Here is a 20,942-nt window from a genome sequence, read left to right as displayed (position 1 = left end):
TGATAAGGAGTCCATGGGTCTCTTTGGGTTGGAGTCAATGCCTAGTGCTGGGGGTTGGGAGTAGGGGAATCTAAAACACCATCAGAGAGTGCTGGCCTGGCTGTAGCTGGGCTTCCTAAGGTGGGGACTAGAATTTGGAGAGTTTCCTGGCAAACAACACACTTCTTTTTAATTATAGTCACCACAGATCTGCACTCTCTTGGGAAGAGAAAAAGTCTTCCATTGGCACAAGTGTGGAACTAGTGTGGCCAAAATGCTTGTCTGTCCTGCATGTCCATAGGAATCTGTCTGGTGCCAGGCTCTGTCTATGAGCTCTTGCCTGTGACCAGGGCCTTTGTTTTTCTACTGGGCACTTAGTTTCACTCTGACATTGCTGCTATTCTCTGAGACTTTTCTACCATTTTCCTTCGCTATTTTGAGCCATTGGAGTTCTGTTCCTACCATGCAGTCTAAACTAGAGGAAGCCCTCTGCTGCCTATCCAAAGCAGTTCTGGCAGCTTGGTACTGCTTCATGGCAGGTGGAGACTCATTGGATGGTGCTGTGCAGTTTTGCCCAACCCTGGATTTCACCATGGTGGACCTAATAGTTCTAGACTTCAGAGCTAAGGGCAGGAATTAATATTTTCACCCTTTCACAAGGAAAAGGTGTCTCTCTTAACTCTGAGCTGCTTGGAGTTTGCAAAGGAATGTGTCAGTCCATGATGACCCTGCCTTTTTCCAATGCCTCTGTTGTTTTTAGTGTATTAACATTGTATTGACCAAAGATGGTGTCTCTTCTAAGCCCTTGGTTTCTTTGGTTGTCATTATCTGGCATGTGAAACTGGATACCCTTGCAAAGCTATTCGGATCTCCTTGCTCAGCCACCATATTCCTCTATCTTCTCCCTTCCCTGAGGGTTTCAGATGATTCACTCTTTCTATAGTTTTCATAATTTATACTTCTAAGAACTTGTCCGTTTCATCTACATCTTGAGAATTTTGGCAAACTGTTTAGAATATATCTTCTGCACTTCCTGTTGCTACTATCTGGTCTTAATTGCTCAACTTCATTTAGCTCTATCCAATATCCTATTTGTTTTGTGTATCCATATTTCTGAGCTCAATCTTTATTTTTTCTTTCCTTCAAGAAATATGGTTGCACACCTTTTGAAGTCTTCTTGTACATTCTGAATGTTACCTGTTCCCTGGGCATGCTTTTGCTCCTTTAATTCTTTAAACATACTCATTATAGAATCGTCCATAATGACATTGCCTCTGGGTTTACAAGCTTGCTTCTATAAGCTGCATGTGTTCAGTCATTCATGGACTGGATGATTTTATGATGAGGGGCCCATGGTCTTGGTTCTGGAAGCTGTGTGTGTTCAGTCATTCATGGGCTGGATGATTTTATGATGAGGGGCCCATGGTCTTGGTTCTGGAAGCTGTGTGTGTTCAGTCATTCATGGACTGGATGATTTTATGATGAAGGGCCCATGGTCTTAGTTCTGGAAGCTGTGTGTGTTCAGTCATTCATGGACTGGATGATTTTATGATGAGGGGCCCATGGTCTTGGTTCTGGAAGCTGTGTGTGTTCAGTCATTCATGGACTGGATGATTTTATGATGAGGGGCCCATGGACTTTGTAGAACTTGGTGGGAGGTCTTTGAGGCACAGGCTGAAAGTGTGCTACTGGGGAGAGGAGTATTTGTGAAGAGCTATGGGTAGTGGGGGCTATGACTCTGAACTTACTCAAGAGTGGGTTGTAATTAGGCCATCATAGTTGCTTCTGTCTATCTCTGTCCTCTTGTGTTAGACTGAGCCAGGTAGGCAATTAATTTCACCCACTATCTTTCTTTACAGGGCAGATTTTTTTTTTTTCAGCTTAATTTCTGTGAGGGAATGGCTGGGAAGGAGGCAAGGTCTTAGGGATGGCTGACATAGCCTTTTCTGCAGGGCCTCAGACTTGTCTCTTCTCCTAGTCTTTTATGAATTAAAACATAAACTTTTGTGTAGACCTTCTAAATGGACAGGGCTTTAAGGGAAATGATTTATCCAGCCCTGGATAACTAAGAGACTTAGTTAAAATTGTGTGTGTGTGTGTGTGTGTGTGTGTGTGTGTGTGTGTGTGTGTGTGTGTGTGTGATATTTTAGTCTTCTATATAAGATTTCTTCTGACATCTGTTCTACCCCATATAAGAAGAAATAGGAGTTAGAATTTTCTTTCCTTTAAAAAAAAAAGAAAAAGAAAAAGAAAGAAGTCTAGTCTTAAATATATTTTGTAGTGTCTTCAGAATTTACAGTTATAGGTCACCCTTTGTACTTTAGGTCACATTCAAAAACTGGGAAATGAGGGAAAAGAGGCAGCGGCTACTATTTTGGGTTAGTTTTTGATAACCCATGCATGCGGCTGCAGTTCGTGATCTTATCGCTGTTTCGAGAGAGATTCTGTCATTCCTATAGGAAACCCGAGGTCACTGAAGCTTGGGAGCAGTTCAGGAGGCTTACCCAAGGCTACATAATGACTAGCCATTCACAATGCTGACCTTGGGTCTTGGAGGAAAAAGCCATGCTTGATGAAATTTGTTTGTGCTCAGTGCATCGCTATTTTACAAGACAGCAAAAATGTATAATTTATCTTACATTTCCACTTAAATTGTGTTGTAGATCAGCGTGGCATTACCATATTAAAACGATAAGTATGTCAACGGAACATTGAAGGCAATTTACCTTCTGTCTATGCTACCTGGCCTCCACTAAGAAGAATTACTTTCAGAAAGTGTCCCAAGGATTTCTTTTTTTTTTCTCTTTTTTTCTTTCTTTTTCTCTTTTTTTTTGGATATCAAGTCTCAAAATATATTTGTCAGCCATGTCAGCCTAGACGAGAAGGTAAACTTTAGCCAACGTTTAGCCAAGGACTTTAAAAGGTAAAATAGTGGGTCTGGGATTGCCCTTGTTCCATAACATACCCCAAACTTAGCCTACTGGGTGGGATTGGTCGAAGTGTTACTAGTTACTTCTGTCCATGAAAGTAGTGTTTTTATTTTCTAAGTAGTTTTTATATACATATTCTAGTTAAACTGTAATATTAAAATCAGATTCCAAAATGCAAACTGCAAGGACTGAGAGTTTTTCTCCAGTAAGTTTTCATTTGTATAAAACAACCAGAGCTGTCCGCCCAGAAAACCGGGAACAGAAGCTTGGGGAAGATGCCCTTGCCCAAGTTGGGAAAGAAGCAGTCTTCCTGGTGGGAGTTACTGAGATCTGTTAGCTCCCGGGAGCCTATTCTGGAAAATGCATTGATCTTTTCTTTAATTTTCAACTTTTCCCATTTAGTAAACTTGGATGTGCATCTTAGTATCTGACACCAACATTTTCTCACTTGTAAAGTGGTCTTAAAAACATTTACCTTTATGGTAAGTTACACATATGAATAGGATAAAAAGTTCAGATTGGTGAAGGATTGAGGCCGATACTGAAATCAGGGAAACAAAATTTTTGCTTATTCTTTATCCAATGAGCATGAGTCCATCAGAAATTAACTGATTGAATATGAAGTTACTCTTAAAGTGGAAGAGGTAACTTCACTCATTTTCTCTCTGTCTGTTCTGTTTCCATTGGCCTTACTTTTCTACCTACATCCTTCCCTTCTATTCCCAGTTCAGCTTCGGAATCTCAAGAGTGAATGGACTCTCATGACCTTTGGAGAATTGGTTTGTATGTTGAGAATGATAATCGGGGAAGTTTTCCCACTTCGAGCTGTTATTTTGCCCACATCCTTTGGAAGAGAATGATAAAGCAGGGCTCTTGGCAGAAGCTCAGCCTTTCCCAGTGTTCTAGCTGACCCCACACATCTCCTCACCACCATCAGCGTTCATTTTCAAAGTGTATGGGTAGAAATAACCTTTTAGTAACATCAGTGACGTAGAAGGCTATGAGTGCAAGCCTGTGTAGAGAAATGAAAGGCTCTTCTATACCATGCAACTGTTGTACCTCAGAGTCTGTGGGACCTCTCTAGACCAGAGCCCAAGGATCCTCAAACCCCTTGTTTTGAAATTGCATGCTGATTTGCATATAATCTGTATACAGTCTCTCATATTCTTTAAATCCTGAGTATTTCTCATATCTACTTTGTAATTCATTGTTCTGCCATATAGCTGACGAAAGGGCAGAACAAAAAGGTCTGCAGGTGTGTAATAAAGACACAGCTTTTTTACCAGAGATTTTTTTCCATCTATAGTTAATTATATCCACATATGTGGAGCCTATGGCTACAGAGGGCTGACCAGGATCTAACACTTAAGGGGAGATGTCACTGGGGTCCGGCTGAGTGTGTGCAGGTGTTAGCATATAGTTCTAGTGGGTTGGCTGCCATGTGTAGAAGTGAATGTCCCTTTAACTGACTCTAACTAGCAGATGGTGCCTAGCACCTGACATTTTTCCATTTACCAGAGGTTAAGTACAATTCGAATCTATTTTAACTACATTGCATTGAGGGGAGGGGAAGAGAGGTGTCCAGGTACACACATGCCACAATGCATGTATGGAGGTCAGAGGATAGCTTGTAGGGGTCTGCCTGTTCTCTTCTTCCACCATGTGGGACATGGGGATTGAACTCAGATGATCAACAAGTACTTTTCCCTACCAAGCCATCTTTCTAGCCCTGTATCTGTTTTTCTGATGTAAACATTCCACTTGAAGTTTATCTATGATGCTTTTTTTTTTCAAAAGATACAAATCTGATAAAGATGTAATGATCTAGTTACATGGAAATCATTATAGATAAGTAACATATTAGCAGTACCCAGAGTATTTTAGATTTTAAGCCCAGCTATTAAATGCAAGCCTATATAAGTGATAACTCTAAAGGAGCCTTTGGACAAGGAGACACCATTTGTTAATAGGCAATAACTAGGGAGGTAGACTGTAGATCTAAGCCATTTATTGATCCCTACCTCTCCCACCAAGACTCTGCCTTCTCTTGGAACACACTGAGCACATGAGCAAGTAAGAAACATCATATAACTAAACACTCATATGGAAGGATTATGGGGTGGTCATTTTTTCAGTATAGTACTTATTTGTGAATTCCAGTGTTTATACTCCAATTGTATGCCAACTCACACAAGCTCAGACTGGGATCCTGAAGCTTTTAACTGAATCTGTAAGAGTGATTGCTTGCCACACTCTCCTGCTAGCTGCTGCTAATGTTATGACTGTTCTCTGTGATCTCTAGTAATCTACTTTGGCCATATTATAGCTCAAAGTTAATGCAACACAAACAACATTATTTAGCTTGTGTCTTAGGGGCATGAAGCTCTAATTTGGGGGTGAAAATGACCTAGTATATTGCTTTCAAAGCTTTATTGCTTTTTGCTAGTTCTCATTTTTCCCCACCCCGAGTTATTGACATTCTCTAAAACTTAGAACTTTTTGCTTCTAAAAATATGCCCTCAACTCTTTATTGTCAGACCAAAGGGGGGGGGGAGGAAACCTTTCCCAAGTTAGAAGGTGGCAGAGGTTGGGGCAGAAGAAATGAAGGTGTGGTTAGAGACACCATAGCAGCAGTGAGGCCTTTGGGACAAAGGCCATCCCACAAGAAAATAGAGGGACTGAAAAAGTCATTTGACAGCCTCTTGGGAAGAGCTAGCAGGATGCAGCTCCTTGTTTTCTTCTGACTTTTCTCAGTTCTTGATACCTTTTTTTTTTTTTTTAACCACCCCAGGTATTCACTATTATGCTGGAAATTAAGAGGTAGCAGCTAGCCTCTTGATTGCTAAGCAGGAAGTTACAGAAAAACAATACAGTTAAGAGAAAGGGCTATTGGTGGAACACAGTTATCATTTTTTAAAACAGGCAGGCTTTGCTTCTCAGCAGTCTTTAATTCCCTGCAGTTCTTTGACTAGGGGTGGAACTCCTGTAAGATCTTCCCCTTCCCTATTAGCAAGCTTATTGATATTGTTCTTGCTCAATCTTGTTTGGGCAGCTATATCATTGAGGTATCATGGGTATAGCATCTCTGCCATGACTGGGAGATAGAATCTTTCGGCAGGCTTCCTGGCCTTCTGGCCCTTCCTATCTTTCTGCATCCTCTTCCTTGGTGTTTTCTGAGCCTTAGGTGAAGTCAGCTGTGAAGTTGTACATGTACAACATGAGCATAGATGGTTTGGGTCTGAAGCAATGACATGGGACCCACTGTAGGGGATTCCCACTGAGCATCCACTTGACACCTGGTGAAACTACCATGGACTTTGCATGATCCCATAGACTGTAGGCATAAATTTTTTGCAACCCACTTTTAATAAGGGCTCAACCTCTCCTCTAGCCCTCCACCCAGCAGAGGTAGTGAAAGCGAAAAGTTTTTATGATATGGGGCAAGTGGACCTGTTCAGCAATTGTTCTTAGGAGGGAGCTCGATCTTCTTCGACAGCAGTTCAGTCTTGTAGCAAGCATCAATTATGACTCAGCAGCTGCAGACCAGTCTTCTAGGCGGGCAGACGGCACACATGAACTGGCATCTATCATCATCAGACTGACACCAGCCACAAACCAGCACCTTCTGTCCAATCCTGAAGGAACTGTTAGGCTTGGCAACTGGCCTGAGGTGAGGCCGAGAAAGTGGTGAGCTGCCTCAGGAACCTCACGAGCAGTTCTTGGGCAAACTTCTCTCAATGGCAGTGTTACCGCAAGTTGAGCTCAACAAAGCTAGGTAAGGCGAACCAATACATGCATGTAGTTAGCGAAGAATAGCAAGGCAGAGCAAACCAAACCAATGCTCAGTGCTCGGCTCCCACCGTCTGTGGGGTCATACTTACACACTCCTTCATCAAGTGTCCTTTCACATGTCTGCTTGAGCAAGATATCCTTTCACTTGTGTGCCCCAACAAAATATCATTTGACATAACCGACTATCCAGAAACTAGAAGTTTCCACTTCAATATACTATCTGCCTTCGTGAGGCAGCCTTAGACGGGTTTACTTATTCACCCTCATTTTCTGCAGCTAGGTATGGTTTGCGAGTTTATTTTTGGAGTTAGTGGTACACCTAGAACAGAGAGTGATTTACTCATATTGAATGAGGATTAAGACAAAAAAAAAAAAACAAACACCAGTTATATGTTGGTGCTACATTTGATTTCCTTTATTTCATCACTCTGGCGTGCTGGAGGCACCTAGTGAGTGAATGACTGCATCAATATGTGCATTGATGAGAAGCAGTTCATTCTACAGTGAGTAAGTGAACTCGTTTAGCAGCAATGAAGACAGAAAGCAAAACTGCCCCATTCCACACCATGTGACTTTATCGTCTTTACCTTAAGTGCAATATATTTATTGACTTTGCAACTCGGAAATTCTTGATAAGGTTTTTATAGTCCATCTGGTGAATCCCTTTGTGTACTTAAGTAGAGTATTTATTACATCACTTCCATTGGGAAAAGCTAATTTTATGTTGTAGTGATTTTACCTGCTATTGCAGAGCCATTGTAGTTGATTTTTATTATATAAATGTCCCTAGGGAAAGCACAGTTTCATAGTTTACTTCTTGTACATCTGCCCTTCGGTGCTAAGGTGGAAAAGCAAAGGGATGCGCGTGGAAGGAAGAAGCAGAGAATAGCTAAGCTTGAAGGTCATTAAAGACGCTAAGAGTAAGGACAGTGAGGTGACCGCAGAGGGAGCCACATTCAGTGAAAGATGGGACTGCTCTTAGCAAGAAAGATGTAAGGAGAAAAAAAAATCAACAGGAAGACCTTCTCGGAACACTTGGTGGGAAGGAGGAAGGGCTGAAGCAGGTCATTCAGCAAGAGTCAGGGAATGGGCTGCAGCCTTTATCCAACTTCAGAACAAATTTCTAGAAAATGAGGTTCAGTAAGAGCCCATCATTAGAAGACAAGCATGGGCACATTTTTCTTGGCCCCCAAGAAGAAAATGAAGCGTCAGTCATCTGTGGAGCTGAGTGGCTGATCTAGGGCACATTAATTAAAGGAGCTGCTGGGTGTGTATTGAGCTTTCCTGACCCAGGACTACAGACAGCTTCCAGCAGGGTGGGCTTCAGTCCCTCAGCCTTTCTGGAGATTATAGAGTTAGTGGGAAAGGCACAGCTCCCTTTCCTGATTATCCTTTTTCTCCTGCACACCCAGTGCCTCACTGGAGAAGCTGTTTGTTATTCAGAGGCAGTGGCTCTAATGAGCACATGAACTCAGTTCGTTTTTTTTCACAGGATCTACCCTTGTTTAAACAGGAGGCTCAGGGGGGACTACAGTGTCCTCTCTGTGTGGGCCATTTACTGAGGTTGCTGTGGGACACCTCTAGCCAGCCTTTTAGTCTGACTCTTAGTAAATGCTCTCATGTGTTAATGGGTCTTGTTTTCATGTCATTGAAATCAAGCAACAAAAACCATTTGCTGTTTGGAATCTGAGAACCTTTCCTTATTCAATTTGAAGACAGTGTTTTGATAACTGGCTTTTTGTTCTGTCCCCAAACACACAAAACTGGCCCTTTACCTCATTGGAGGATGCTGAAAAGATACAAAAAGAACTCGTGTTCATTTTCTGCTCGAGGTAATAAGCACAAAGATTGTCATTAAATCCATTCATGTCCACTCTGGAGCGGGTTTGGGGATTTTTTTTTCCCCAAATGTTCTTTCTGTGACCTAGTTCTGCTGCTAAGAAAAATGATTTTTCCATCTTTGTGTGACATTATGGCTCTGGTGAACTGTTCCCATGTGTCTCGGCATAGATGGCCTCACGAGGATAAGCATTAATTATATTTGGCCGGCCGATGCGTCCCCTCTGTGGTATCTGTATTTGTCTTCTCAGAATGCCTCATCACTCTCTAATTATAGGTGCTCTTGTGGGATTGGATCTTCTGAGTTGTTAGCTGGGATGACATATTACATGCAGAAAGTTACCACCTGAAAAATTGGTGAGCTAAGCTGTGGGTCAAGATCAAATGTAGCACGGTGTTCAGAATCACACTCGAAACAGTGTTCATGCTGCCAATGGCACCATCTACCTGATTCCACATTTTCAATCACCCATCGACAGTGTCTTTAAATCTATGTTTCCAGCAGGAAAACTTACTACTTAATTTGAGTTCATTTGAGCGTATGTGTGTGGTGTATAAATTGTGTCTATGTGAGCGTTGTGGGGGGAGTAGTACATTCACCTGTGAACATGTTGGGGCCACAAGCAAACTTTGGTTCTCTTCTTCTGTGGTTCTCTACCTTAGTTTTTAAGAGGGGTCTCACACTGAACCTAACTCTCCAGGTGGCTGAGCTAGCTGGTCAGAGTCCCCGTGATTCACCTGTCTCCGCGTTCCCCCAGTTCTCAGGCTAGAGGCACACATCACCATACCTGACTTTTTATGTGGGTGCTGGGTATCTAAACTCATGTCTGAACTTGTTTGTCATGCTCGTATAGCAAGTGAGATAAGAAAGGTGCCCTTATACTCTGGTACTGTCTCCAGGATCTCTCTGATTCCATGACTCTCTCTCTGTGTGTGTGTGTGTGTGTGTGTGTGTGTGTGTGTGTGTGTGTGTGTGTGTGTTTTAGTCCCTGGGAGCTCTGGAGGTACTGGTTGGTTCATGTTGTTGTTAAAACTAACTAGCACACTACATGGTTCCACTGGGGCTCAAACCCAGGACCTTCTGCATATAAAGCAGATGTGATAACCACTACACCGTGGAACCGAGCTTCACAACTCTGTAGCAAGTATCTTTTGTATAGTATAGAAAAATCACAGAATCCCTAGGACCCCTCCATGATAGCTGCTTTTGGAACTAGGAACAAGGTTCAGAGCTATTCCCTTGGCCTCAGGTGGCTTGGGCAATGGTGTAAGACCAAAGCTGTGTAATGTAAAGGTCGGATTGCAGGGCAGGGGGTAATTTAACATGAAGGTGTTCATGTCCTGTGATAAAGTTCCTAATTCTTCAAACTAACAAACAGCTTATGCCTTACAGAATGAATTTAATTTGTTTGATGCCCCTGCATGAAAATAGCAATCCTGGGTTCATGTAGATAAGTATTCATTCCAGGCAACAGATATTTGCTAAGGCCTGCTGGGTGCAGGACCATGCGTTGGATGCGTGTGAAAGCATGGATATGGTGTGACTCTCATGGACCTGTGTTTGTTTGGGTTTGGAGTGGTGGGTAGGTGAGAAAATAAGAGTGGCATTTACTGGTTAACAATTGCTCCCAGGCAGAGGCATCTTTTTGGTTCTCATTTCTGTGTCTGGGCCAAGGGTAGTATTGCTGGGCATAACTGAAGGCTTTGACATAGCAAAGAAGGGTTATTGATGCACACCCAGCACCCAGCCTGTCCTTCAGCCCTATTCTGAACAGTAGTTCTGTGGAATTGACAGCTGGAGCGTTTGATGAGTGGGAACTTGAGGCTGGAATGTTTGAAGCTGCTGAGGGCTGGCACCAGAGTGTAAGGGCGCCTTCCTCCTCCCCCGCCCACCACTTCTGAAAGTCAGTGGAGTTGGGAAGTTGGGAAGGATCACATCCAATTCCCCTCTCCTCCTGAGCAGCAGATGTGCCCACAGGAACAACTGCACAGTTTGAGGTTGTCAGGCTTCCAAAAGAATTTAGCTAATGGGCCTCATTGCTCACGGAGCTCGAGTCCTGGAGAGATCAACATGAAGGTTAGAGACAAGAACAGAACCAGAGGCTGCGGAGGCTGAGATGAGGCCTTCGAGGGCAGTGTTTCTAACTTGAGAGTTCTCATCCGCCCCACTCACAGGATTAAGCAGCTACCCTCGCAGTAAAGGGAAAGAAAGCAGGTCAGAATACTGTGTGAAGGCCAGTTAGTTTAAACTTAAGGACAAAGTTCTTGGTTGGAGAGGAGGCCAAAACACTGAAGGAGTCACTGCAGTGTATCTTCCAAGGGTGTTTTTTTTTTTTTTTTTTTTTTTTTTTTTTTTTGAATAATAGCTCTGTTGAATGGCTTAGGTGTACAGATAATGGGAAAAGCTGACTCAAGGCTGCCTTCAGGCTCAGCAGAGAATGTATTCTGGGTATCACTGTGAGAATCAGGAAAGGCTTAAAAACCACTCGCAGAAGGACCGATGTTATACAGTGCAGTTTTCCCCCAAGGAGAAAATGTTTATGAAATTCAACTTTAGGAGCCCAGACCGCAGGCTGCCTGTCTCCTGCAAGCATCAAAGTTAGCATCCCCTGTAACTCTAAATTACTCTCTGACAACTTTTAACTTTGCAACCCAAAATTTCTCATAGATTCAGAGAGAACAGAGTTCTAGTCCCAACACTGTATTTACGGTGACCCATGCATGGTCTGGGCTGGAAGTTCCCACACAGCTCCGTGGCTGGTGCTTGCTGTGGCTACCTCAAGCTGTGCATTCAGTGGTGCAGAGGGATAGGCCCAGGGAGACTGTCACACTCCAGGGCACAAGAACAAAGGCAGACACTTTCCAGGACACCGAGGCTGCCTTACCTGGAGCCTGTGCGGACCCTACTCCATACCCACCCTGATTAATTACAGCAGAACCGTCTTTGTGCACTAGTTTTTAAACACTTCCTCTGAGGCCAGCATTGGATCCCTCCTCAAGAGGTTTGCAGTACATTAGTTCAGGCATAAATTCTGTAAGCAGAAGGAAAGACAAATTGAGAATATGAAAGAAGATTTATGCAGGGGCCTCGCATTCTTCTTGTCCCCAGCATTTTTCATTTTAATAAATCTGAAGCATAATTTTGAGGTATAATGTGTTTACTTTTCCAGTCTTTTCCTTCGGCCACATTTTAGGACCAGAAGCATTGGGCTGATGGGTTCTCTTCCCCACCCCCCGCCCAACCTTCCCCCATCCCCCCCAAACTGTCCAGCCCCTATCTCCATCCCACTTTTTAAAAAGTTGTCGCTGGGGAGGTAGCTCAGTTCACAAAATACTTGCTGGGCACACAACACTGCATAACATCAGAGGTGGTGTTGTGCACCTGCAGTCCCAGCAAGGTGAGGCAGGAGGATCATAAACTTAAGGTCGTCCTTAGGTACATAGCCTGAGATACATGAGACCCCATCAGAAAAAGAAGTGCAAATAGATACATTTGGCAATTATCAAGTGCTTTTACTCCTGGTGCTATTTTTTCTTTTACTGTTAACATTTTAGAGTGGGCAACGTCCCCCCCACCCCTTCCCTTAGGGAGACGGGTATTTGTTTTATTTTGTTTTGTGTAAAGAGCTTCCCAGTTTCCTTTTGTCAGTTGCCTTTTTTTCTTCTGTTTGGGGCTATTTTGAATACATGGTTAAAATCTTTGTTATGAATGTGTTTGCATTTCCATTGGGTAAATGTCTAGAGATGAGAGTGCCGGTTGCACGGTGGATGCTTATTTGATTTGCCATAGAGGTCTGCAGAGTGGGACTGGACCACTGCGGCATTGTTTGTATTATCATCATCCTGTGGGGTTGCCGTGTCTCTCCTGGAAACTGTTTTCCAGGCCAGCTTGTGAGGTTGCTGGTCTTTCCTACATTTGTGATTCTGAATACCTCATTCTGAGTTTCATTTTCATTTCCAGCCCAGAGATCCTTATGTCTTTCCAGGTGCTATTTGGTTGGTTTTTGTTTTTGTTAGTTTGGTTTTATTATTATTTTTTCCTCCTACTTTGCAAGGTGTCTGTTTAAGTGTGTTGTGGTTGGGTTGTAGAATCCCTGGCACCCACCACCACCAGGTATGCCTCAAGTGTGATGTTTCATTAGAGACTTGAAACTTCTGCCATCTGCATAAATATGATCTATATCACAAAAACATGAAGTGTGTCCCCATGTCTCATAATTCTTTTCTTCCCTGTAGCGGGAATACTGTGGTTCTCAGAGTGGTTTCCAGTGCTGATAATTAGCAGTTTCAGAACTCCCTCAGTTTCCTTTGGGATAGCTTTCCAGTACTTTCAGCTCTCCCCGGGGGACGGGGGTGAGACCGTCCCACTCAGGGAAGTAGACAAGATGTAGCTCTGGGAGACTAGGACCTGCTTCCTGACCAAGAGGCAAGAACAGTGGTAGCAGGGTTTTTTTTTGTTTTTTGTTTTTATTTTTTACTGCTCATTGAAACAGAACACAGTGGCTCCTCCCCAGATAGAAAGAGACACTAGCTCGCGTGCAGAGCTGTGTTCAAACTGCCTTAGAGACAGTAACAGCCATTGGGGAGGCCGCTGAGTACCACCTCCCTAAGATGGAGCACAGCCCTTTTGGAACAGGGCCATTCCACTGTAGGCTAGAAGCGCACGTGAGACTGAGTTATATCCTACCGAAAAGCAGACATCATAGCCACCACATTTTTGTACAGTGCTGGAATTTCGTGTAGCAGACCTGGAGTCTGGGTTGCAGTGGTTCTCACTTCAAAGAGGGAACAGTCTGCTCTGTGATGAGCATAACTGCAGGGGATTAAAGCGTTTTAAATGCATAAATTTCTAATGACACTAAAAATAAAAAACAAAACAGACACCACATTCCAGTCAATGGAAAACTCTACAAAGCAAAAGTCTGTCTAAAATAGAAATCACAAAACAGAAGAAGTGGGAGTGGGGGTGTTTGAGGAATTTAGAATGTAAAAGAAACTCAAAACACATGTGAATCCATCCGTTGTTATACTTGGGCCAACTGTGGGATCTGACAAGCATCAGTTGTTAAAACACTATATGAGTAGCCAAGAAGCTTGAGTTACTATCTGGATATTTGGCGATAGTGAATATTTATTAATAGTTTAGGTATTCTCATGGCTTTGTGGGTTAATTCTTTTTTTAATCTATCTATCTATCTATCTATCTATCTATCTATCTATCTATCTATCTATCTATCCTCCAGATTTTATTCCCATCCTGGTCCACCCTCCAACAGTTCCACATCCATACCTCCTCCCGCCCCCTGTATCCATGAGGATGTCCCCCAACACCTCACCCACCCAGTGCATCAGACCTCTAAACTCCCTGGGGCCTCCAGTCTCTTGAGGGTTAGGTGCATCTTCTCTGACTGAACCCAGACCCAGCAGTCCTCTGCTATATAGGTGTTGGGGGCCTTATATGTTACCTGGCTGGTAATCCAGTGTTTAAGAGATCTCTAGGATCCAGGTTAGTTGAGACTGCTGGTCCTCCTACAGGGTCATCATCCTCCTCAGCTTCTTCCAGCTTTCCCCTAATTCAACCACAGAGGTCAGCTGCTTCTGTCCATTGATTGGGTGCAAATATCTGCATTTGACTCTTTCAGCTGCTTGTTGGGTCTTTCAGAGGGCAGTTATGAGAGGTCCCTTTTTGTGAGTGCTCCATAGCCTCGGTAATAGTATCAGGCCTTGGGACCTCCCCTCAAGCTGGATCCCACATTGGGCCTGTCGCTGGACCTTCTTTTCCTCAGGGTCCTCTCCATTTCCTTCCCTGCAGTTCTTTCAGACAGGAACAATTCTGGGTCAGAGTTTTGACTGTGAGATTGCAACCCCATCCTTCACTTGATACCCTGTCTTTCTGCTGGAGACATGTTGATTTACGTATAAAAAATTTGAAATGAAAAGAATGGATTTACTCCAAAACTGACCTGTGGTGAGAATTTGAATAAAACAATAATGAGTATGTGCTGCTGATAGGTTGCTGTGTTTATTTTTGAGCTAGGGTAGAGGGGTGATTGAGTCAGGGGCTTTACACATGCTAAGCAAGTGTGAATCCATCCCCAGTTGAGTTAGCCATTTTTATGTATGGATAATAAATGCATGTTAGTTACACTGTTCTCTCTACTATCAATGTGTAATATTGGATTTTTCCATAAGTAGAAAGCAGAAAACAGGCTACCTAAGTGCCCTGCTGATCCTGCTCGGATAACTGAATCTGAGTCGGATCTGTGCCTGCTATCTGGCTTGCAGGGACATGCCTGAAAAGATTGGTACCCACAGACCCTCCCCTAATTTTTTTGTCTCCACACTTGTTTATTAGCATCACATTAATGTTATGAACTTAGAATCCTTGAGAAAAAGAAGGTTATTGTGTGCATTTACTTAATAGTCGGTATTGGTGGTCTATAGTTCCCTCCTGAAGAGTGCTACTAAGAGTATTTCCCAAAGAAAATATTGGAAAAGGAACTATAATTTGCTCCAGAGGGACTGTTTTATGTCTGAGTTAGTGGGAGAGTAGAGGAAAGTGTGTCATCAGCATGTTTAAAGGCTTTGGCTGTTGTTATTGTCGTTTCAGTGCTGGGTACTACATCTGCTAGACAACCACTGGGCCACTCATCTCTATCCCTCTCATCTTACTTTTTCTATTTTGAGACAGTGTCATAGTAAGCTAGCCTGAAGTCACCCTACAGCTTAGGACAGGCCTTGTGCTTGTAATCCTCCTGCCTCACCCTCTCAAAGTACTGGAATTGCAAACCTGTATCATCAGAGCTTTTGGATGTCTCTTTAAATACATCAAATAGAATAATTCTGGAGGCAAAGAAGCCTCAATGGGGCGACTGTTTATGTTCTTTTAGCAATTTGGATGTGATGACAAAGTCAAACACATGACTTTCATGTGCTTCCTATCAGAATAGTGAGTCTTCCCCATGGCTCCATCCATTAACCGCGTTACAGTCCCTACACACAGAATGTAAAAGCATTTGTTTCTGTGCCTCCTCCAGGAAGTTCTTCAGTCCTGAGGGCATCTTCCCCAGTGTGCCCTTGAGGACCTCTGGATATTTAATATTCCACTGCCAGCTATCCAGGCATGAATTTCAGGTTCTCCTGAAAAAGGTTGAGGAAGGAAGGCTTTTGGCAAAATCTGCTTTCCTGGACATGACTGTGGGAAGAAAGTATGTTGGGGGACCACTCAAAGAAACTGTAATATCTGATGCAGTTCTTGGCTAACCAACCCAGAAGAGGGAAGCTCAATTACAGGTGAAGAAGCTAAGACAGTACGGCTGGGTAATCTCATCCAGGTTAGCAGGTTAGCTAATTTGAGTCTCAGTCATCTTGTAGAAGCAAGTTGTAATTGACAAATTCTGTACACACTGTCAACATCAATCCTAGGACCAGGGGAAAACCTTGTCATCCCCATGAGTTGCTGTCCATGGCGCTTATACATAACAGAGGTATGTTCGCTCTCCACATTTGGCTAAAGAAAATAGGCATCTGGTTACAATATGACCCCTCTCTTGTCAGTCTTTACTGACAGCCATGTTTACTGAACTGACTAATGGATGCCAGCATAGCACCCTGCTCTCTAACCACAGAGAGAGTGGTCCCACCCTGAGATTCCAGCCCACCTTCCCACACTGTCTTGTTGGCGCCCACCAGGGGGACTTTCTCCACTAATTACAAAGCCATTTCTTTTTCTTTACAAGTGGAGTTTTGCTCTCCCACTTAGGCTTCTCTTTCTTCTCTGTAATTAATCCAAGAAGGAATCAACTTTCTTCTTAACTCGATAGGGAGGCTGCCTCACTCCAGCTATTAAATCTGGCTTAAATTGGAATATTATAGATGCTTTCGTTAAATAAAGTTACCATAGCAATTATCTCTCACTGTAATTAGAAGGGAGAGAGCTTTTATGATGAAATGAATGTGAGGCTCAGACACAAAGACTTGATCACACACCAGCAGTGTTACCAACTCATAGCCACAAGTAAAAGCTACTTAACTTCTCTGGATCTTGGTCCTCCATGTATAATTTAGACAAAATTAAATTAGATGCTTAATCCAAGTGTACTTTGTATGGATTTATGAGACCATGTGCTGCACTTAATTCCTTCAGTGAAAAAAATTAACATTTTGCAAAGGGCTTATATGAACTGGTTTTTTAAAAGTTAAGTGTCCCATGAGCCACCAAGATGGCTCAGCAGGAAAAATGCTTGTTGTGCAAACCTGATAATCTGAGTTCAGTGCACAGAACCCATGGTGTAAGGAGAAAACTAGCTCTGAAATGTTGTACGTACACATACACACACCATGAGCTAACGCTCACATGTACATATGCATCAAACACAACACAAGGATAGAAAATAAAATTAGAAAAAAATTGAATAACCTGTAATAGGTAAAGGAAAATGACTTGAACTCACAGTTCATCAAAAAAGAAAACAAATGTTTAAAAAAAAGTGTGAATCTCTAAATTTACAGTAATTAGATAAACTCAAAACCATGAGACAACATTTCCCTTTTATTAAGTGAACACTAATCTAAAAAGAGCTAACATGGTACCAGTTTGTACCTATTGGGAAAATATATCAGATTTTAATAATTTCCATAACTTTCAGTCTAACAGTCCAATTTCTAGGCCTCTATTCCTAAGGAAATATTCCAAAGTATAGGAAAACAAATCTATAAACATGACAATAACTACTTCAATATTACTTTTGACTTAATAAATTTGGGAAAAGTTCAAAATTCAAAATTGATTAAGTTATGATGAACTATTGTACAGATGTTAAAATAAGAATAAAGACTTTCTAAGTTACATCTGAAATATATAAAAATGTCACATATGGAAATATTAAAATACCTTTTGGGGCTACAGAGATATCTCAATAATTAAGAGCTTTCTGTTCTTCAGGGAACCAGAGCTTAGTTCCCAGAGCCCATATCAAGCCACTCACAACTACTTGTAACTTGAGCTCCAGGGGACCTAAAACCCTCTTCTAGCATCTGTTGGCATATTCACTCATGTGTACAAATGTGTACATATGCATGCACATATACATATACACACATTTAAAACTATATGGGGAAATATATATGTACATATATGTATGTGTATATGTATATGTATATGAAACCTTTCTAAAACACCTTTTTAAGGTGTTTTATTAAATTAGATGTATATTTAAGGTATATGAGAAAGTAGGCCAACATTATAATTACATTAGGGTATTGTAGTATGTTTCTTTCCTGTTTTCCTAGACATTTTTGTAAGGTAATACTACTTTTAAGATTAAAATTAAAGCTTTAACTTAAAGTATATGTAACCTGATTCTTTTTTAAAATGAGTAGTCTTTTCTATGTCTTCAAAATCTGCTCTGGGATTTTTGAATTCTAGAAAATGATGAAATGAGGCAGCAAGAAGAGACGTGCGCCCGGTAGACTTCTCATAGCACGTACTTTATTGCCACCTGAGACATAAGATGGGGCTGTATCATTGGCATTAATCCCAGATTGCTCACTCAACCCTGTTCATTATAATGGCGTTGTCACCTGCATTTCAAAATTTACTTACTAATCATAAGGGTCATTCCACAAAGGAAATGGGACTTCATTGATATATTGACACAAGCATCAGCATAAGGCTTTGAAAAATACATCCTAGGGCTACATGCAGAGGCACTGAATTGAAAGAAACTACAAAACCATTTGCTACATACTACGGGATTAGTTTAGTTGGGATTTTTTATTGATGTATTTTTGTATATCCCTGTGTAGTTGTAAAGAATGGTGTAGGAAAAAACCCTGTACACTTTGCTTAATTGCCCCCAGTGATAACATTTTATAAAACATTATGAAGCCAGACCAATGAAGGCATTAAAATGAATATAGCCCTTCTGATGTTACTCAGTACTGTCATTTGGGTGTGTGTTCATGTACACAGTGTTATCTGTACATGTTACCACCAGTGTATGTTCGTGTATCTTCTGCACAGTCAAATTACTGACAGTTCCTTTACTGTGGGAATCCATCCTGTTATTCTTCTAGGATCATATTCATTCTCCCCTCCTCAACATCCCTTGCCTCTGACAATTACTAGTCTGCCTCTCCTTGTAAACTGTTATCATTTTATTATATTATATGGAAGCAGCTATGCAGGATGTAACCTTTTGAGGTTGAGTTTTTAAATTCAGCATAATTCCTGGGAGGATTGTCAGTGATTTGTAGATTTTTGTTGCTGATTATTAATACTCCATGGAATTCCTGTATGACTATTAAAACATTTACCTAGGTTTGTTTCAGTTTTTTACTATTAAGATTGTACAAAATTTTCTGTACACATAAGTTTCTTTTTGAAGACCGTGGATCAATATAGGTTTTCCATAGTGACCTATTGTTTTGCTGTTTTTGTTTAAAGGTGGGGCACCATACAGCCTAGATTGGCTTGGAATTTGCTATATAGCCCAGCTGGTCTTGACCTTGCCATCCTCTTGAGTGCTTGAATTAAAGGTTGATGCCACCATGCCCAGATCACATTTAGATTTGAAGAAAATTATTTTGGAGAATAGCTATACAATTTTTACATTTTACCTGGCAAAATATGACAGGTTCCATTTCCTTACCAGCTTTGGTGGGGCTTTTGTGACTTTATTGTGAGGTCACATTTGTGGTAGTCATCTTCACCTAACCTAGCTAAAGAATTTTGCTGAAGAGACTCCTGTGTGTGCATCTGCATGTGACCACACTCATTTGCTCACGAGCATAGGGGTGGGACAGAGTGGGGTGGGGATAGATAGATAGATAGATAGATAGATAGATAGATAGATAGATAGATAGATAGATAGATAGGTAGGTAGGTAGGTAGGTAGGTAGGTAGATAGGTAGATAGATAGATAGATAGATAGATAGATAGATAGATAGATAGATAGATAGATAGATCAGGGTATCTATACTAGAAGCTGCTGCCTCCTTCCCATCTCCACCAAAACCTCATTTACTTAATTCTTAGTTTGCTTTATGTAGGAAACCTGTGAGTCCTTTGAGCCTACACCAGCTAAAATAAAGGGCTTGATTCGACGTGATAGTCAACACTAGATCCAACCTCCTTTATCATTGCCACCATTTACAAAGTCAGCCCCAAATACATCAGTGACTTAAATGAAAATCCTTAAGTTCAAAAAGCACTACAAGAAAACACAGGGAGACCCTTCAAGACATCAGCCCAAGCAAAGACTTATGGGTAAGTCTCCAAAAGCACAGGAAACAAAAATGGACAAACAGGATTATATAATTGTAGAAAGCTTCTGCCAAAGGAAATAGCAAAGAGAAGAGACAGCCTAAAGGATGGGAGGAGATGGATGCCACTGTTCATCTGATAGTTACTGTCCAGAATATGGGAGGAAAAAAGAACACTAATACAATACAAGTAATCTAGCTCTTAATTATGGGCAAATGGGGACCAACGAGATGATTTAACAGGTAAAGCCAATTGCCACTGAGCCTGAAGACCAAGTTCTATCTGTGGACCTCACGTGATGGACGGAGAGAACTGACTCCCACAGGGTGTTCCCAGATGCCATAGTTTGCCTGTGTGCACACAAACACAACCATACACAGATGAATGTAAAAAAACTAAAAATAAAAAAGTTTTAAACTAAACAAAAAGCAAGCAAATGATCTAAAACTTTTTCAGAAGATGAAAAGATACCCAAAAATGTGTTTTGAAACTACAGAGTAACATCGTTATATTGAATGCTGGACACTTGTGCACCGTCAGTGGGAATGTGTGCTCAGACAAACATATGGAAAACAGAATGAAGCTGTTTTACAGAATCTAAAGTAGAAAGAACTGCCACGTAACACGGATACACGGTTCTTGGTGGAGAGGCAGAGGACATTAAGTCAGCAAACAGACAATGACTAAGATGTGGACTCAGGCTAGCTGCCCAAAGACAGGTAACTGACTAAAGGAAACATGGTGTGTGCACACGGCATGGTGTCATTCTGTCATACAGTAGAGTGAGAGACTGCCCTTTGCAGGGAAATGGGTGGAGCTGGCCAGGGTTAGCAAGCTAAGTGAGGTCAAACAGAGATAAATACTGCTGTCTTCTCTCATGCAAAAAGAATTCCCCCTAGAAGAAGATTGTGATGGTTAGGATCAGAGTGTGTGGTGAAAGGGGTGGGGCCAGAACGAAAGGTGGTGAGTGTAGTCTGTGCACACTTACACAGAGCCTGGTTAAGATACGTAGTTAGTGCATGTTTCCAAGCAATAGCACTAGACTTGTTTATTTTTTTTCTACTTTCAGTTGATCTTTTTTTTCCCCAGTTTTATTTTTCTTCTAGATGAGAAAGATAAGTTTTCTTTTAAAGAAG

At 41.7% G+C, this 20,942-nt stretch overlaps 1 protein-coding gene and 1 non-coding gene across 2 annotated transcripts in view; one reads left to right on the top strand and one right to left on the bottom strand.

The window, feature by feature from the left end:
* The window catches only part of Ube3d (ubiquitin protein ligase E3D), a 155,032-nt gene that overhangs the window by 126,110 nt on the left and 7,980 nt on the right, over window positions 1–20,942 (top strand). The gene's annotated exons all lie outside the window — the stretch shown is intronic.
* Trnai-uau lies at window positions 9,591–9,663 on the bottom strand. Its single transcript has one exon. It is a non-coding gene; the product is annotated as a tRNA-Ile (tRNA).

This window comes from Mastomys coucha, unplaced genomic scaffold, assembly GCF_008632895.1.
Source record: "Mastomys coucha isolate ucsf_1 unplaced genomic scaffold, UCSF_Mcou_1 pScaffold23, whole genome shotgun sequence".
NCBI classification, from domain to species: Eukaryota; Metazoa; Chordata; class Mammalia; order Rodentia; family Muridae; genus Mastomys; species Mastomys coucha.
The sequence above is the reverse complement of the archived record's forward strand: the minus strand, read 5'-3'. Positions and strand labels throughout refer to the sequence as shown.